Source organism: Camelus bactrianus, chromosome 7 (assembly GCF_048773025.1).
Source record: "Camelus bactrianus isolate YW-2024 breed Bactrian camel chromosome 7, ASM4877302v1, whole genome shotgun sequence".
Classification (NCBI taxonomy): Eukaryota; Metazoa; Chordata; class Mammalia; order Artiodactyla; family Camelidae; genus Camelus; species Camelus bactrianus.
Genome location: NC_133545.1, coordinates 67,009,070 through 67,027,741, shown reverse-complemented (window position 1 = coordinate 67,027,741; position 18,672 = coordinate 67,009,070). Strand labels below are relative to the sequence as shown.

Below are 18,672 nucleotides of genomic sequence, written 5' to 3'. Positions count from 1 at the left end.
AATTTCAACTTGAAGAAAATAATTAGAGCATAGTAAATATTTTGGAGCTATTATTTGTAATTTTTGAGCATTGAACCAGCATTTTGTACAATCAATGGAAACAGGATCTAGAACTTGATATCATCAGAACAACACAACTTCATCTTTGGTCTAATAAGTTTAATCAGTCTTGACTGTTCATTTATCTCAATGGGCTCATGATAACTCTCCTTCTAAATCAGAAATATTACAGTCTTAGTCTCTATAGCAAGAACAGATTGCTGACTTTTGACTTTCAATTGATTAAAAGCATGCTAGCTGAGCGTTATGGATAAAGGGACGTTCAGAAGCCTAGTGAACATGACCACCAAAAACAAATAAATAAGCCAGGGATGGAGCCTGAAGGCCTTGGAGGTGGTATATAAAAGCAATGTTGTCAAGGGCTTCATCTTTGGAGTCAGACGGACCTGAGCTTTAACATCAACACCACTACTTACTAAGTGGGCAACTGCTGGACCTCACTTCACTTCAGTTTCTTCATCTGTGTAAAGTAAGAATAAGTCCTCCCTCCCATGAGTGTTGCGTGAACTAGGAGGCGATGTGTGTAAACCACTAGCACAGTGCCTGACCCATAGGACGTGGTCACAAAATAGAAATACTTCATTCTTATTACGGGAAAATACACAATACTGATTCAGCTCCCACACGAGACGAACACGGTTTTCCCACTGTAGTAGTTACTGATGCTGACAGCTATCAGAATTCATCAAACTGTACATCTGAAATATGTGTCGTTTACTGTACAGGAATCATACCACAATAAAGGTGTTATAAACACACACACACACACACATATATATATATATATATATATATATTTTTTAAGAGATATTTCAGGTCCTCTGCCTTCTGGACACAAAGTAGAACAGTATCTCTGGCCCCCTAATGGTTGCCAGGATTATTTCTGCCCAATGAGCTATAAGTAGAATCTGTGTGTCTCTTCCTGATCAGAGCATTTATTTTATTATTTTTTTAACATTTTTTATTGATTTATAATCATTTTACAATGTTGTGTCAAATTCCAGTGTTCAGCACACTTTTTCAGTCATACATGGACATATACACACTCATATTTTTTTCTCTGTGACCTACCATAAGATTTTGTGTATATTTCCCTGTGCTATACAGTATGATCTTGTTTATCTATTCTACAATTTTGAAATCCTAGTCTATCCCTTTCCACCCTCCGCCCCCCTGACAACCACAAGTCTGTATTTTCTGTCTATGAGTCTATTTCTGTCCTGTATTTACACTTTGTTTTTTTTGTTTGCTTGTTTGTTTGTTTTTGTTTTTGTTTTTTAGATTCCACATAGAAGCGATCTCATATGGTATTTTTCTTTCTCTTTCTGGCTTACTTCACTTAGAATGACATTCTCCAGGAGCATCCATGTTGCTGCAAATGGCGTTCTGTTGTCGGTTTTTACGGCTGAGTATTTAAATGTTGATGTGGGACCCTCTAGATCTTTCCTTCCTTTTGCCACAACTGGCAGTGTTCCGTAGAGAGAGTAGCTGTGCCATCAGCCTGGGTCCCAGAGTGATGACAGCATAACACAGCTCCTAGCCAACCCTCAATCAAAATGTAGTATGAGTGTTGTTTTAAACTAGTGAGATTTGGGGATTGTCATTAACAAAACATAATTTAGTCAGTCCCGACAAACACATCTAGTTAATCTCAAATCTAAGAATTGCATGTTTTTTTTATTACCATATCATACTATCAACTTTTATATGCCCTATTATCATCCTTCTACTGTTATCATCAAGCATGTTGTTGGCAATATTGTTTGTTGAAGTTCATTCATTCATTCAACAAATATGTTCCAGACACTGTGCTAGGTTCCAGGCAAAGAACCCTGAACAAGTGGACACTGTACCTTTCCTCATAGTTCACTGGGAAGTTGATTGGATCATGGGGGCAGGAGGAGATTATAGATATTAACCAAAAAATTCTCTTAAGATTTTGGCTTAATCATTTAAATTTAAATTATACAGAGATCTTGCACTACCATACTTCCAATCATTATAGTTACAATAGGTTTATAATCTTTTTTAGATACTTGCAAAGTATCTGAAACCCTCAGTCATGGCATCACTCCTTAAAACTAAAACTTACCTGGGAGAGGAAATCATTACTTGGTTAAGCCCTTAGTAGGGATAGTTTACTTTTCACACGTGGCAAAGCTAGTAAAGATTAAAAGCCTGTGAAAGAGATAAACTCAGCAGAATTTTGAAGGGGACTGAAGGTTAGGTGTATAAGGAACAACTTAAACGCAGAGTACCTGTGAGCATACATAACTGTGGTGGGATGGGTGAAGCAGAAAAGCATCCTCCAGTGAGTAAGGAGTAATGAAAGGCAGGAGAGGATATTGGGATACACACTAGATTAAAAACCAGTTAGCTTGCTTGAAGTTCTGGCTTTACTCACTTATTTGCTATATGACCTAAAATAAGTTACTTAACTTTTCTTAGCCTTAGTTTCCTCACTTAGAAAATATGAATAATAGATTTTTTTAAAAAAACTCAAGGAGTTTAAATCTAGGTAAAAATGTAGACATGAAAGCATTTTTGAAAACCCAAAAGTGCTATTCAAAGGGAAAATGTCAATAATGTAAACATGGAGGGGCTTCTGAAGAAAGACAGAAAGTTTTATCCTATGATAAAGTGACAAGCTTTTTGGAAGTTTTACTTCACCTGAAGGTTTTACTTTCAGTGTCAACCAGCAGGGATATAAGTGTGCTCCAAGAATAAAGTCACTCTTACTCACCTGCATTCCAACAGTTCACTCCAATAGTCATTGTTGGAACAGTCAATATGTGGAATACTAAAATATTCAATAGTTCATTCCAGTACTCACCTGCATTCCAATAGTTCCTCAGTGGAAGGAAAAGGAACTGAGTTACAGCAGACAACAAACTTCAGAACTTGAGATACACTGTCAAGAATGAAAACCGGCTGGAACAGACATCACCATGCATTCTGGACAGAAAAAAAATTCGAGAAGCACTGGATTAGCTGATTTCTTGGTGAGCCTTTCATTGTTCCTATTAGCTATTCTCTGGTCTGTGCCAGAGAGGATCCCCCGAACATCCTCCAACAACCATTTGGGAAATCATACCCTTAGAGTATAGATAGGCAAGAGTCAGGATGGGCAAGAGCAACTTTATGAGTGGAGGCATAAACTCAGGAGCAAAAGCAATTCATTCAAGGCAGCTAAAGGGATTTGCACTTTCTTCCCTGCAGACCTTAAGCACCACCACCTTTCACTACATTCTAATCATTGCTATTAATAAGAGCATATTAATTCTACAACTTTGAGAATCAAAATAATTATGCTTTAGGAAAACATTATGAATCATAAAAGTAAAGGTTTGTAACACATAATTTTAATAAACATTTCCCCCAGAAATTTAACCCAACCCTTCTTTTCAGTCTAAGAGATTCTAATTTGAACAGTAAGGGTTATTTTTTATTTGCAGATGCTACTACTAATTTGACATTAAGTGTCATGCCCTCAGTGACAGAGTCTCCGCTACAAAACTATACCAGAGAACAGAAACAATTGCCTAATTAAAGCTTTGACTCCATTGCTAAGATAATTCCAGCAAAATATGTTTTGCCTGAGAAAAAAAAAAACTCTCCTGAAATATTGAATTAATTTTATTCTTCTGGACGAGAAATGACAGCAAATCTTAACATCTTAGGTTTACATTTGTGTGGTCTCTCCTCCTAGAAACTTTCCTCTCTTAATGTGTCCTCATACTAAATCAGACAAAGGAAAAAATCCTTTATTATTCAGGACCACGATTTTCCTTACGGAAAAGTTTTCCCTAGTAAGTACATGGTCTTTCACATTTAAAAAATGAATTTGTTTATGAACCTGTATTAAATATTGTTCTAACACATGAAAGGTTTAAGGAGGAAAGGGTAAGGGGAGAAAGTTTTTGTTTGTTTGCTTTCGTTTTTCAATGAAAAGAATCTTTCCAAAGTAGCAAGGTAAAATAAACTTTTAAGCAGAATATTGTGAATCACAGTAAAATAACCTGAAATACAATACTGAGAGCTTGTGACATCTCCTGTGGTCATAAGGGCTATGCTTGGAACACTCCTAAAAATAAAGTTTATATTGATTGAAAGCATTTTTCTGGCTATCTGCTCCCTAACACCAAGAGCTGTATTGAACTAATCTATCCTGCATACCCAGCATATAGCACATTGCCTGGCATGGAGTGGGCCCTTAATAAATATTTATTATTGAATGAATTCCCAGAAAAGAGACACTAAAGGTACACCTCAGTGCACAACATTCATACTTCAAGAGTCAACACTAAACCTTTTTTTTTTATGCACTTAAATATATTTAATATTTACTGAACATCCTCCCAAATAGCTCTGAGGACATAGTTGTTTGGAATTTGTACATATACCTATCAACACGAATAGTTTCCATAGCAATTTAGGATTTTCTTTAAAGGGACATGTACTTTTAGGCCCCAAGAATCTTAAATGTTCTATACTGCTTTCAGATTAAGAATGAGCCAGGTATTAGGGTAATTAAGACTAGGAAATACAGTTGACCTTGGCCCCCAAAAGTCACTTAGCCATAGCCTGTAAAAGACCACGGAAGGAATGCCCTCAATAAGCAACTACAAAAATTTTCCCTTCCATAGAAGATCTATTCATGTCCCCCAATTTCAAGTCAAAAATTAGAGTATACGCTGGAACACTATCTTCAGCATAGAAATGGTTTTATAGGGAAGAGGTGAAATTACTCCCTGAGCCAGACACTGTTGGCTGGTTGACCCAACTGCCAATCCCATTTACCCTCTTTCTTTATGTCTTACACTAAAAAGACTGGAAAAGAGAATTATATACCTTTCCAACATAATATGTAGCTAGGGGCAGGCATATGAAAAGGTCTAGCCAGTTAGACATAAATGATAATATTACTATGTAGTTCTGAGAGAGATCATGCATCCTTGATACACAGAGTAAATAGAGGTTACCCTGCTGATCCTGCTTATTCTTGCTTCCTGAGAGAGTGATGTGATAGCTGGAGCTGGAGCAGCAATATTGCAACACGAAGAAGGAAAAGACAGAAATGCTGGCTCTAACAACACTGAGCCACTGAAGCCATACCAAAACTGCCTATTTCTATAGTCTTGATATGTGGAAATAAACTCGAAGAGCACCATTTGTTTAATCCAATGTTTATTGGGCAATGTGTTAATTGCAGCCAAAAGGCATTTCCAACTGATATACTCCCCTTTCTCAAACATCTCCATTTCAAAGTAGAGAACTTGTGGAGCAATAGGCTCTCACCCTGGGTCATCACATTCAAAGGCCATGAGCTCTGATTAATATATAGTGGCCGTTTCCACCAGGTCACTCTCCTTCCTAAAGGACCTCTCTTATATATTTCATCACATTGTATTTTTATTGATTTGTTCACATTTCTGTTCACCATTATCAGAAGTGAAATCATCAAGGTCAGGGGCCCTAACTATATCTTTGGTATCCTAGGCACTTGGCATAGTGTTAGGCACTTGATAGTTTCCAATGAATGTTACTCAAATACTTACATACATACATACATACACACACACACATAACTAACTGGACCTTGCTCTGTACTGAATGGCTGATTTAGGGATGACTCATTCAGTATATCATTGCTTCCAGGTATGAAAAATAGATTTGAATTTTCAGGAAGGAAATAATCAACATAAAACCAAAATAAATAACTTCATCATATGTTTTATCTAAAATGTACAATGTAAACCTTTGCCCAAACCTCTGGGATTAAATTTACAGGTGAAAAGGTAAACCAGTCGACCTTTTCCTTCTTCTGAACTCCTTTAGCATTTGTGCTTTGCATCATTTATTTAGGCTGGAGTCATGAATCCAGAGTAAAAGCAGTGATCCTAACCACACATAATCTGTATAAATTAACTCCTCCAAGCACTGGCTATGCCCAGAGGCTTTTGTTCTCCTGAAAAGCTCATAAACTTCATCTGATCCTATTATCCCTGCCTACCCCCCAAAAAATTATTTTACAGAAACCTAACACTAAAAACAATTTGCTGCCATGAAAATACAGAATTGAGACAAAACCCCTAGGAAGGTCTTCCAACCATTTAATCTTTTATTCATCAGATGCCTATTAAGCTTTATAACATGTCATGAAGTTTCAGGAATTTGAGATAGACAAGTGATTATGCAAACATCCACCCCTCTGATAAAGTGAGTGAACTAGATTACCAACCAATGAACCAGATTAGTGAACCACAATAACAATTCTAAACTCCTCTTAAATAGAAATCTGGGAACACATGTGATATCCAGGACTCAGTTTACTCGACTATAAAAGTCAATACGATCTTTTAATCTTTAAAGGTTCGTTCATTCATTCAACAAGTGTCTACTGAGCCAGTCTTCTCCAAGCCCCCACCCTCCACACACTCATTACTTCCATAAGTACCAGCATCTAATGGGAAATACTCAGCCACAGTGAAACTTCCAGTTTAATAGGAAAGAAAGTATTTCAGTTTCTTGTGATGAGTATTTTCAAAGAATCTACTAATTTTATATTTACTTTTTAGTTTAATTTACTTTATTTTCTTGCTATTTATTTCAATAACTAAAAATTAAAATCTTCCAAAGAAGCCACTTGTAGGTGATAGGTATTTTAATATTTGAACATTCACGTTTAGAACCAACTTTAATTCAGTCATTAACTATACAGTATGCAGAACAAAAACAAAACACATAGTAAATATCCAAGGATTTTTTTTTTTTTTGCCCCTGTGAGAATGAGGGGAAAAATGCAAAAGAATTCAAAGTATTGATCAGATCATTTATACACTTAACAAGTGAGGTTCATAAAGCACCACAAAAACAATTTTATTCTTTTCTCACCATTACCACTGCTCTTTTTTGCCTATAGGGCTTGTTCTTCTCCATCCCCTTGGATGTAATTCAAGGCTAGTGCTTTGACTTTTAGATTATTCCCAGATAAAATTCCTTCCTTCACTTTAGTACCAAAAGAAAAAAGAAAACCTAGATTTACTAGACTCACATAGAATTAGGTTCAATGCAGAGTAATGACCAAAATTCCAGCGTCCACCTAAGTTCAACTTCTTCCCCTCCCCAGCCTTGGAGAGCAGCAGGAGCAGGAGTGAGGCCTGCGATGGGACCTGGCTAGTTGTCCCCTCTCTGCTCAGCCAGCTCTGCATCCTCATCCTCCATGCACCTCCATCAGGAGATGAGTTGAGCAGGTCAGAGGTAGGTGACATGACTGGACAAGAAAAGTCCTATATGACAAGCACTCATTTAGCACTGCTTCTTCCTAGGTTTAGCAGGGCCTCAAAGCTGTCTTTTCTAATCCCAATTTAATCAGTTCTTTGAAGACCCTTGGGCTCTAGGGAATTTCTCATTGATGTGATTCTGGTGAGGTCTTGTGACTGGACACTTCCTACCCTACCCCAGGGCCCTGGTTGTCTATATTTCACTTACAGGCTTCTCCCAATCCTTTGAATGTGAATTGGAGAAAGAGGCCTCATTCAGATTGATAAATTGTAGTCAGTGGGAGGGTGCAGCCCTGAATATAAGCGCTGGGTGAGCAGCTCTTGTTTGCCCTTCAAGTAGAAGCATTTGTGCAGAGCACAACCTCATAATCACAATGCTCCAATCTCGTGCCCTTTGTAGACTGTCTACAGGGCATCCAGAGTTCCTCTACCAAGCCCTTCTGGTTATGATCTAAGAAAACACATCTCCTGCTCTGTGAGCTCACTCCTCCCTGCACCCCACAATGTAGTATATAGAAAAGGAAGCCCTTCTACCCATCATGGGTGGGAGTGCAGTTACCTGCAAAGTTCAGCTCTCTTTTCTCAGTCCTCTGGGAGACAGATCTACCCCCAGACTGTTGCATTTTATATTTTTCTGCTGTGAATTTAAAAAAGCAGTTTATTACACCACCCTAATTCCAGAGAAAAACAGCAAAAGTTTCCCTGAAGCAGCAACATCCCTCTCTAGGGCTGAAGTGAGGAGAAAGCATATAACCCCACCGCAGTCTTCTACCTGCATATTTAGAGCACACCAAAAACTCTTCAGACTCCAATTTCCTAGTCTCTCAGCTTCTTGGACTTCAACTCTTTCATAATCCACATGGTTTAAAGACACTCCACACAAATCCAGCAGAGGGCCAGTGGCAACCCTAGCTTTGTAATATGGAGTTGTTGGCACCTCTTGTCTTGAAGTTTCAATCAAAATTAAGGCTAGAGGAGGAAGGGTCTAGCTCAGTGGTAGAGTGCATGCTTAGCATACACAAGGCCCTAGGTTCAATCCCCAGTAACTCCATTAGAAACAAACAAACAAACAAACAAACCTAATTACAAAACACACACACACACACACAAAACACAAAATTAAGGCTAGAATATTTTAATTTTTATATTTTGTAACAGTAATTAGAATCAGAATTTACAGATGGTCCAAGGAGAAACATTTTGAAAGAAGTTAAAAAATAAGATGGATATTTATAAGCAAAAAAATTTTTAAACTTTTATATGTGTACTATGTATTTACAGAGGCTTATGTATTAGGCCTCTGGAAATGATCAGTGCTATTCTGAAAAAAGAGTTATACAGAGGAATTTAACAGTCATATGGTAGATGGAACAAGGGAAGGCTGAGGAAAGAGATATCAGCCAAATGATAAGAGGGTTCAGGTAGCCATACAATTTAATCCCAAACCTGACACTTTTGGGAAATAAAGTGAGCACTGTGAACCCAGCCAGCCAATAGATGAAAAGCAGAAATGTTCCAGGCAAATTGGACATTCTCTATGTGATCAAAATAACAGCACACTACTGACTGGCAGTAGAAACCAGCAATGAAATTGATTTCTAGATTGAGCCAGTGGACATTCACTCCAGAAAGAATGTTAGTGAGAGTGAACCCTGGATCAGAAATGGAGACATGGACGACATTTTACTTGTAATTAATGATGACAGCACATCAACTGTCAGCGTTAACTTGTGAATGAAGGATGGTATGCATTATGAGCCATATTGAAAAGGCATTATGCCAGAAGTTGGGCATTAACTGTAAAGGATCATAGATTTCACGAAGAAATATCATGATTAATCACTCAAATAAACATGGATGGATTTGTAAAAATTGAGCTAAGAAAATACCAACTAGAAAGAGTGGTCTAGATGTCCAAACACATGTGTGTTTGACTTGAAAAGATGTGATAAACATGTTACACCAAAGTACTTAAAAGAGTAGACTAGCATTATTTGGAACCAGAGCCCAGCTAGAATACTTAGGGGGACATGGGAAAAGGGAGAGATTTCATTTCCTAAGGGCATGCCACTTAGATAGAAGTTGTCCTCTAGTTCTATCCCTTGAAGCTTCTAAAAGGAACTTGGAAACATTCATGTGCACATACACGGGCACCCACGCATGTGTGCACATGCACACACACCCACATATCAAACAAACATTAAAAGTTAAAGCTATGTTCCCAGGCAATGATGAATTTAAATTAAATTAAAAAGAAAGAATTAAAGTACATGACTCATTGCCATCAATTAAATATTATACATGGCTCAACTACTGAGATACTGTTTGCTGACTAGAAGCTAGACACTAATAGTAGTAACTAATAGTTGCATGCAGCTTATATGGTACTTACTTATCCTCAAAACAATTCTGAGGAATGAGTAATTATTATTTCCACTTAACAGGTGATGAAACTAGGATATAGTGAGGTTAAGAAACTTGTCCAAGATCACAAAACTAGGAAGTGATGGCACTTAGGGATTCAAATTCAGGGAGCATGCTTCTGCCAGGCTGAAAATCCCTTACATTCATCAATTCTTTGTGCGTGTGTGGGAGAGGAAAAGGGAAAGTGTCCCATAAGCCCAGATCTGATAACAGATTGATAATTTGCTTTGGTATTTCAGTCTCTACACATCACCAACCCTAGGGTCTTAAACAGCTTAGAAATCAGCTATGGCGATGCAGTTCTATCCATACATCAGTGCTGTCTTTTGTGCAAACACAGCTACTTTTCTTTTTTAAAGAGATAAAAATATCAGATCTCTTCTACTTCTCCCAATTTCAGCTGATTCTGATAAACTCTTGGAAAGGCAAAAGGGTATCTTCTGGAACATTCTAGGGGCAAAAAAAAAAAAAAAAAGCTCCCAACGTGACTTTGTGGTTATTGGAAGCCCTTGCAGTGAATAGATCATTGTGTCATTGCTCCTTGATGTACAGTTGTCTACTGGAAAGACATTGTGAAAATCCTCTCTTATGAAAGTCTAATGTGTTCATGGTGAGATAGTAGTAATGAAATACGAAGGAAGAGTGATTTTGCTTCTATTTTGGCACTGCTCTTGCATTTCAGAAAGAATGGTGTTGGAAGAGGAACTTCTAGCATTTTCAGAGTTTTACTATTTAATAACATTTTAATTTTTAATATATTCAAGTTTCTAGTTTTAGTGATGTTCACAGTGGAATATATAAATAAGCACACGTGTCTTCTAAATATCCTTGGCTCTCTAAAAAAAATCAGTGGTAAAATTGTTTCTGTAGTTTAAATGTTCCTGGCTAGGTTACAAAAGAAGACAGTTGTTAAACAAGTTAACATTAAATATTAAAGAATAAGTGTAGCATAAAAGCATTAAGTTTAATTTTCTCTGGCTATATATAACTCAGTCTTTGGTTAACATAAAGTGAATATACCAAGGTGCAAAAATTAATGACAGTGAAGTTTTGATTTTGAAATTAAGCACAACGCGTTTCTAAACATAGGAAGATGCCTGGAATTTTACCTTTAGGATTTTATTTGCATCTCAGAGCCTATTAAAGCTATTTCCGTGTGCCTTTTTCTCTTTTGTGCCTACGTCACCGATTTAAGGTTTTTATTTATTTAATTTTAAGAAGAAAGAAGAGGTTCTGTAGAGAGCATTGTGTCTGCTAAACACAGATTGAACTAGAGGACTAATGTCGCGGGTAGGAGGGTCCCGCAAGCAGGCGATGTAGCAGCATCGGAGGATAAGAAGGAAGATTATACAGCACTCCCCTCTAATCTTATTCCACCCAAGAAATTTGGGAGAATGCGAAAAAGCAGCAGCCCAGCATTCTTGAATGGGCGTGGCTTCCCTCCAGGGGCTGTCCAATCAAATTCCTTCAGAGGGAGCTATCCCAAGAAGATTGATGAGGGTTGCTAGGAAACAGGAGTGTCCCCCGCCCGCCTGACCCAGAGATTGTTCTGCACAAGCCCTCTCCAGGGGCTCGCAATGTGCATTTGAGCGGTGTGTGGGGCAGAGCTGCACACCGGCCTCCCAAGCTCGCTCCCTCTCTTTCTCCTCCAGCATGCAGTCCTCCGGTCGTAGGGGACCACAGGAGAGTTGTTCCAGGGCTGACTGTTAGTCCCGGTTCTCCCGCAGGCCAAGAGCTCTAGCCGAGCTTCAAAGTTAGAGCCCCCACCTCCCTGCCGCCCGAATCCCCTTCACCCCACCCCTCCGAAATTCCCCACCCTTTTCATGCAGTGCCTAAGGATTTCAAACAGAGAGGTGAAGCAGCCAGCAAAATCGACTGGCTTTCTGTACAATAATCCTCTCGTCTAGGTACCCTGGCTCACTGAAGACTCTGCAGATACACCCCTATTGAGGGAGGGAGGAAGGGGGAGGGGGAGGAAAGGGAGAACGAGAGACGGAGGAAAGGAGAAAGAGAAAATGAGGAGAGAATGCCAGAAGGTCCGTGCCTCTGCCGAGAGTACCAGTTAGATGTGAAGGTTTCAGCCCGGCCAAGGTGAAGCAAAGTTGCTTCCAAGCCTGGGAAGTGGGTTTGTCTGTAAAGAGGAGGAGAGGGACTCTGCTGGGAACTGCTCCCCTCCCCTCCATGGAAGACCACTAGGTCCCCCCTTTTCCCAACCTCCTCCCTCTATTCTCCTCCCACCCTCCCTTTTCCCACTCCCCACTGACTCGGAAGCCTGGATGCTCCGCCACCGGGCAGTGGTCCAGCGCACAGCCGGGAGGGGGCGGGGGCAAGGGGCACTGTGACAGGAAGCAACGCGCACAAGTTGGCCATTTCAGGGGCAAAATAAGTTCTCCCTTGGATTGGGAAAAGACAAAGCCAGCAAGCTACCTCTTTTGTGTCGGATGAGAAGGACCAAGCATGAACCAGAGCCCGGGTGCAGGCTCAGCCGCCGCTGCTGCCACCGCGGTCAGCTCCAGTCCCTGCCAGGAGTTGGTGCGAGGTAAGGGGCCCAGAGGAGAACGTGTCCCTCTGGAGGGCGCCCAGCGAGGGCGCGGAGGCTCGGGTACCTCGTGAGGCAGGCTCAGCCGGGAAAGTTGAGGCAGAGCACGGACCAGTCCCTACGGTTCTGCCGGGGGTGGGGAGGGTGGGGGGCAGAGGCAATGTGGGTGTGCGTGAGTGAGAGTTTGTGTGTGTGCGCGCACGTCTGTGTCTCCGGGAGGGAGGCGGCTTTCAGGGCATAAATCTGCGGCCAGGGTGCGAGAGGTGGAGGGACTAACTAGCGCTCGCAGACCCCCAGAGAGACCAGTCCCATCAACCAACCACCTCCAGCCCTGCTCTGGGCTCAGGAGTCCTTTCTATTCGGGGGCTCCTTAAGCTTTGTGCACAGGAAACCGTGCAATGACTGGCTGCCACACTGGCGGTTTCATGTGGGTGTGGAGGTTGCCAGGCGAGGTGGGCAGCGGTCAGCGAGACCTGGTCCCTGTTGCAGCTGGCAGACGCTCTGCTGCCAGCGGCAGCCAGAGGTTCGCTCTCCCGCAAGGACGCTGGGAAAGGGTCCCTAACTCCACGCCCTTTGCTCCTTTTGGCTTGAGTGAAAAATCGAAAAGCCAGACTGGGAGCCTGTCTCTTCATCGATCCTATTCTATTTTCTTATCTGACAATGAGATAACTCAGAGAGGGCGGGAGATTTGCAGTCCAGAAATAGACTAGGTAATATATCCAATAAGCTTGTTTCTTGAAATTTCATTTAGGTTTCCCTCTCGTTCCTTCTCTGAATTAACAAACGTAAAAGATTCCCAAAGGTGTAACACTCTTAGGTAGATATCTTAAGGGGACATGCCCTTGCCTTTTGAGTATTTTAAAGCAATGTAAATTTTAATAACAAACAAGAAAACAATACACTTTCTAATGATCTGTGCTCAAGTGCTCAGCCAATATGCTAATAAAATTATCTATACTGTTACTTTAACAGTGATGTGTTCGACATGTACAGAAAGATACATATCAGTTTATTCAAAGTTGAGGTTAATGTGAGTTGAGGTTAGTGTGTGCTAAGGATCTCAGCCATAGTTCATTACTTTAAGTTTCTCTGCTTAAATTTATTTGTGCTACCTGATCTTAGAACTGTTCATTAGAGCTATGTTGTGTTTCTTTGGGAGGAAAAAAAAAACAAACATTGATCTGTAGAGAAACATTTTTCATTTACCTAAATCTAAGTCTGCTTTGGTTAATCTGGTCACATATTTTAAGGCTACTAGCTGGACTCTAATTGTTTCTGTAAATGTATTTAATACAGGCATGACAAAAACATTTAGACTGCCAATATGGTAAACTGATAGTTATCCAGTTCCTACCCAAGATGTTTAAGATACTCTATGGTTAATGATCCTATAATGCCATGCACCTTTTTCCTCAAAACAGCCCAATAGAATTTGAACAGACACTGGAAGTATAACACACCAGACTTTCATGAAGCGATCTATTCCTTTCCGTAACAGCAGTGTCTTGTATTTACAAAGATTTCTCACATTTGTAGGTTTTAACTGTCCATCCTTACAAGTTCTGATCACCCAGCAGGTACATGGATATTTTGAATAGACACGCCCTAAGGCTGTCTTGATTTCTGTTCAGAGTAACACAGGTGTTCAGAATGAAAACTGAGAAGTCTTCAAACGTATTTTCACAAATAAGACAATGAAAATTTCAGAGTATCTACATTCATTGGAATAAAAAGAAGAAGTGGTAAAAAAATTTTTTTTTTTTTAGGATTGCTAAGCTCCTACTCCCCTCTGCCCCACCCAAAAAAACTTAAACCTCTTGTTCTATGAGCTAGAGTCATACCAATGAAATATGAAACTCAACTTGCAGAAAACTATGTGAACACAAGGAACAGATTAAATTCAGAAACGACAGGGGAAGGGAGAGTCACCTCTCTATTTAATTGAGTGGTATTTTTCAGACTTCAGAAATAACTAATCAATACACTGGGGGAAAGTATAGAAAGCTACATATATAGAAAATGTTATAAAAATGAAAATATATTCTATGATCTCTTTAAAAAGTTGTAGTGTACACATGAAGAGAGTATAAACCAGGTGGTTTACCCCTCAATTATCAAACATCAAAATGAGCCCATCTTTGATTTTATGTCACTACAATTAAAACTGGTAAGTTGAACAAATGCAGAGATAGCATAATATGCTGTGATCTTTATTTTTATTGAAATTAAAATTAATATTTTTACTGAATGAAAGAATGAGGATAATTGTCAGAAGGTTCCCTGTCTTGTGTCTCTATTTTGTAACAGGTGATCAACCAGAACCACACAAGACTGAGGATGGTCTTATTTTGAAAGATTCCTAGCAATAACATTTTTTACAGCTTCCTGGATACCTCTTCCTCTTTTTCATTTTGTCACTTTTTTGTTCAAATTAAATCATTTTCTTTTTCTTATCCATTCTTCTAATAGACACTAGCCACAAAACGGTGCCAGGGTCCTCCCTACCTCCTACCACAATATAGCCCACCATCTTGGGGATGAAATATTTCCATTTATTGTCCTGTACTCAACATCATCCTAAGATACCATCGAACAAAAGAAATGAAACCTTATCTCCATGGAAAGCCAGGACAGTATGCATTTAGGCATACTGGAATATGGCCAGAGTTTCAGTGTAAGACATGCTTTCTCCAGGAGTTACTCCCCCCTAAAAGGAATCATATGTACTCATAGTTGTCTCACTTTGCTATTTTACACTGAGTTTATTGTACATTTTTGTCTCTTCTGAGATTCTGCTAAATGCATCCAATTCTGCATTACATGAATTTGTTGAAATTGCTCCCAAGAAGTAGCATAAAATTGTAGAAGATTATCCACCAAGGCTGAACACATAAAAATGAGTACAATCATAGTCATCACGGAGAAGGCAGCAACTATTAGGTCATGCCCCGCCTTCTAATGCAGGCTTGGTCCCCACAGCACACTGATTTTGGAATACTTCCATCCAGTCTGATTTTAAATGGCTCAAGTAATGACTGCTCCTAGCACCTTTGAAAGACTATTTTACAGTCTAATAGTTCTCCCTATTAAAACCTTTGCTGCAATATTTAGCCTCATTTTCCCCTGGTCCTATTTTGTCTTGTTACTTATTCCCCATTGTAATGCCTTTGGATCAGTCTGTTCTCTTGCCTGATTTAGAGTCTTCAACCAAGCTTTTACACAGAACTTGTAGAATACAAAAGCTTTAGACAGTTACAGGAGAGAACACAGAAGTGACAGTTTTATATCTGGACATCTTTTCTAAATATTTAAGACACATCTTTTAGGTCGTTCATATGTATGTGTAGGATTATATATTCCTAATAATTTATTTTAGTAATGTGTAAGTGTGAGGAAATTTTTCATCGCTGACATTAATGACCTGTGTGAATATTGAGATGATCCCTTCTAAGTAATGTTCTATGTGGATGCACATTTATGAGACATTTTCATTGCAAATCTGATGTCAACAGAACCCTGTCAACGCCCACACTACAAGGAAATATGTGACATGCAGGTCTGATGCTCCACTGAGCCCCAGAAGTTGTTGTCATGTAAATTCCACTATTGAAATGGAAGTGATTTTCATAATTAATAGAACGTGCAAGGAATATAATCGTGTATATAGTTAAATGAGTACATTAACATGATATAGCAATTCTGTTAGAATACAGTAGCCCCCTTCATACCAAAACAATTTGAAAAGCCAGTAGAATTTAAGTTTGAAATCATCACAGTGCTATCATGAAAAGTAAGCTCAAATCATACATACATCAATGTAGAATTATGTTTAGATTTATATGGAGGTACCATATGTGAAGGTTACTTTAAAAATGGAAAAGCCTGAAATAACCACAAGAGAAAAACAGGTTTTTCACTTTGTTCACTTAAAATCTGGTTCCAAGACATCCTTGTGTAGGATTCTTAAAGAGTCTTTAACAAATATCTTGGTAGACTCACCATCCCACTCAATTGTTTCTTCAAGTCCCAGGCATTGAAATGCAAGTTCTGCCAGACAGTAGAGAAGTAAATGATGTAAATCAGGAACTAAGTTCCTAGGTTACACTTGGCAAGTCTAGAAAATATAAGACTAAGAGTAAGGTGAATCAGCAGCTAAAAAGCACCATTTAGGGCTGTCTTCTTTACTGCTCAGTGAGCCTTAAGACTGTGTGTAGAAACATTCATGTGGCTTAAGTCAAAGCTGAATATAGCTTTAAAGGAATAAAATTAGACTGCATGGAATAAATAATTTTTAAACGAGTATCCTCTCTTCTGAAGACCCAAAGTGTTTTATAGTGCTGTTTATCATATAGTGGTGCATACCCTCGAAATGATTTTCCTTAGAAACAAAGGGGGAAATCAATTCTCTTACTACAGGAAAAGTAAGCCATTAATATATCTGTGACTTCTCCCTGGGACAGAGGCATTCTTAGGAGTCCGAGTCTACCACAGAATATACATCCTCACCAAATGAGTAATCTTTTAACTGAACTGGAAATCAAACACAGTACTTTAGGAATAGAACAAAGAAAAAAATTTGGAAAACATTTGGATATAATCTGTACAAGCATAGTCTAAAACATCAGGGTTGGAAATAAAATCATATATAGAGAGGTATCTCCACAGGAAGCTCTCACTTTTATTCCTTATTAGAATTTATTTCACTTTCATTGCCTTTGCACAAAGACATATACCCACCCACACCCCACTACAGACACACAATGTTGGAGTAAATTTAGTTGGAAGAGTATAGGTATGCACCAAACAGATAGAACATTTCAAAACCATGATGCTAGACATGTAGTTTGCAATAAATTACACTTATATGGGGGTAGTATTAAGACTGTAACATCTTAGGAGCCTATCCTAAAAAGAGGTTGCATTAAAGAAAAGGTGGCTAATAGGGAAGCAACCAGTGAGTCAATATTCATTAAGCACTTATCATAAGTGGAACAAGATTCAAGACGTACAATGGGGGCACAAACAAACATTAAAAAGACCCACAACATTTCACAAACACGTAAAGTTGAAGGTATTCCAAAAATCATCAAACTTGAAACTCTAGAGTAGAGAAGAGGGTACGAAAATTACCAGCTAAACAAGTCTGTTCCTTTATTTAAAAGATGTCTTTAGATTTAAAATTTCATATGTAGATAGTCTAACACTCAATGGAGACACAGTGCTAGATGCTGTAAGGTGCAAAACTGTCATCACCTCATAATAATTCTCACAATGTCTGTATCATAATGACCAAAAATATCATAATCATCAATTACCACTTGCCATGCTCTGAAAACTGTTGAAACATTGCAGTATCTGATTTTTAAATTTATTTATTTATTTATTTACTTACTTACTTACTTATTTATTTTTGGTGGTGGGGGATTAGGTTTGTTTATTTATTTGATGGAGGTACTGGGGATTGAACCCAGGGCCTCCTTCATGCTAAGCAGGCACTCTTACCACTGAGCTATACCCTCCCCTCTGAATTATCTGATTTAATACTCACAAGAACCCTGTGAGGTAGGTGCTGTGATCCCCATTTTATAGAAGAGGAAATGGAGACCCAGGTATAAAGTAACTTCCCACAGTTCAGGTAGTTGACAAGGCAAGGACTAGAATTCAAAACTTACTTTCTTATCCCAAGTGCTATTCTGTTTGCTGCTAAGCTATATTGCCTCCCAATTTATGTTTTATGGGGGGAGGGGGCTTCATTTCATTCAACAAATATTTTCTGAGCTCCAAGTAGAGGGACACACTTCGGTTAAAAAAAGAAGAGAAATGGAACCTGGAACAGAGTTCAACAGACTCAGCCTCTCTCCATCCCCAGAGAGATAGTGTCTTCTGACGGGCAAAGGAATGCAAGCGGAAGAAATGAACTAAAACGTTATTTACAGTTACCTAGAACTAAGGGGGGGAATGAGAATCAGAAAAGTCTATGGAGATGATAGATTTATCAAAAACAAACAAACATCAGGTGTGAAAATATGAGAGAAATACATTTCCCAGAGCCTGATTTCAGTGAACATCACAATCTGCCAAACTAAATGCAGGTGGCAAGAATACAGCCTTGCAAATAGCCAGCAAGAAGGGGAAGAGCATTTCTGCTTGTTAAGGCTAAAATGGTGCTCTTTCTCTCTTTACAACCTAGCTACTCCCCACCAGGAAAACAAGCTGGTAAAAATGTTTCGTCGACTAGTACAAATTTGAAATTTCTTTACCCAGCTGAAGTAGTCATTCATCTGTATCTAAGAAACTCTCAGCGTTTCACACTTGTAAGGCTTTGATTCATAATACAGACTACACCTTGAAAAAGAACAGGCTCAA

The 18,672-nt window shown here is 39.0% G+C and overlaps 1 protein-coding gene and 1 long non-coding RNA gene across 3 annotated transcripts in view; one reads left to right on the top strand and one right to left on the bottom strand.

Moving 5' to 3' along the window:
• Positions 1-18,672, bottom strand: part of LOC105062372 (uncharacterized) — a 375,037-nt gene that overhangs the window by 223,988 nt on the left and 132,377 nt on the right. For both annotated transcript variants that reach the window (XR_012508248.1, XR_006721904.2), the window contains one exon: positions 2,894-3,015. This is a non-coding gene — a long non-coding RNA (uncharacterized LOC105062372). The remainder of the gene's footprint in view (positions 1-2,893; positions 3,016-18,672) is intronic.
• Positions 12,128-18,672, top strand: part of GRM3 (glutamate metabotropic receptor 3) — a 206,247-nt gene continuing 199,702 nt past the window's right edge. The window contains exon 1 of the mRNA XM_010946623.3: positions 12,128-12,306. The gene's annotated coding sequence lies outside the window, so the exon portion shown is untranslated. The remainder of the gene's footprint in view (positions 12,307-18,672) is intronic.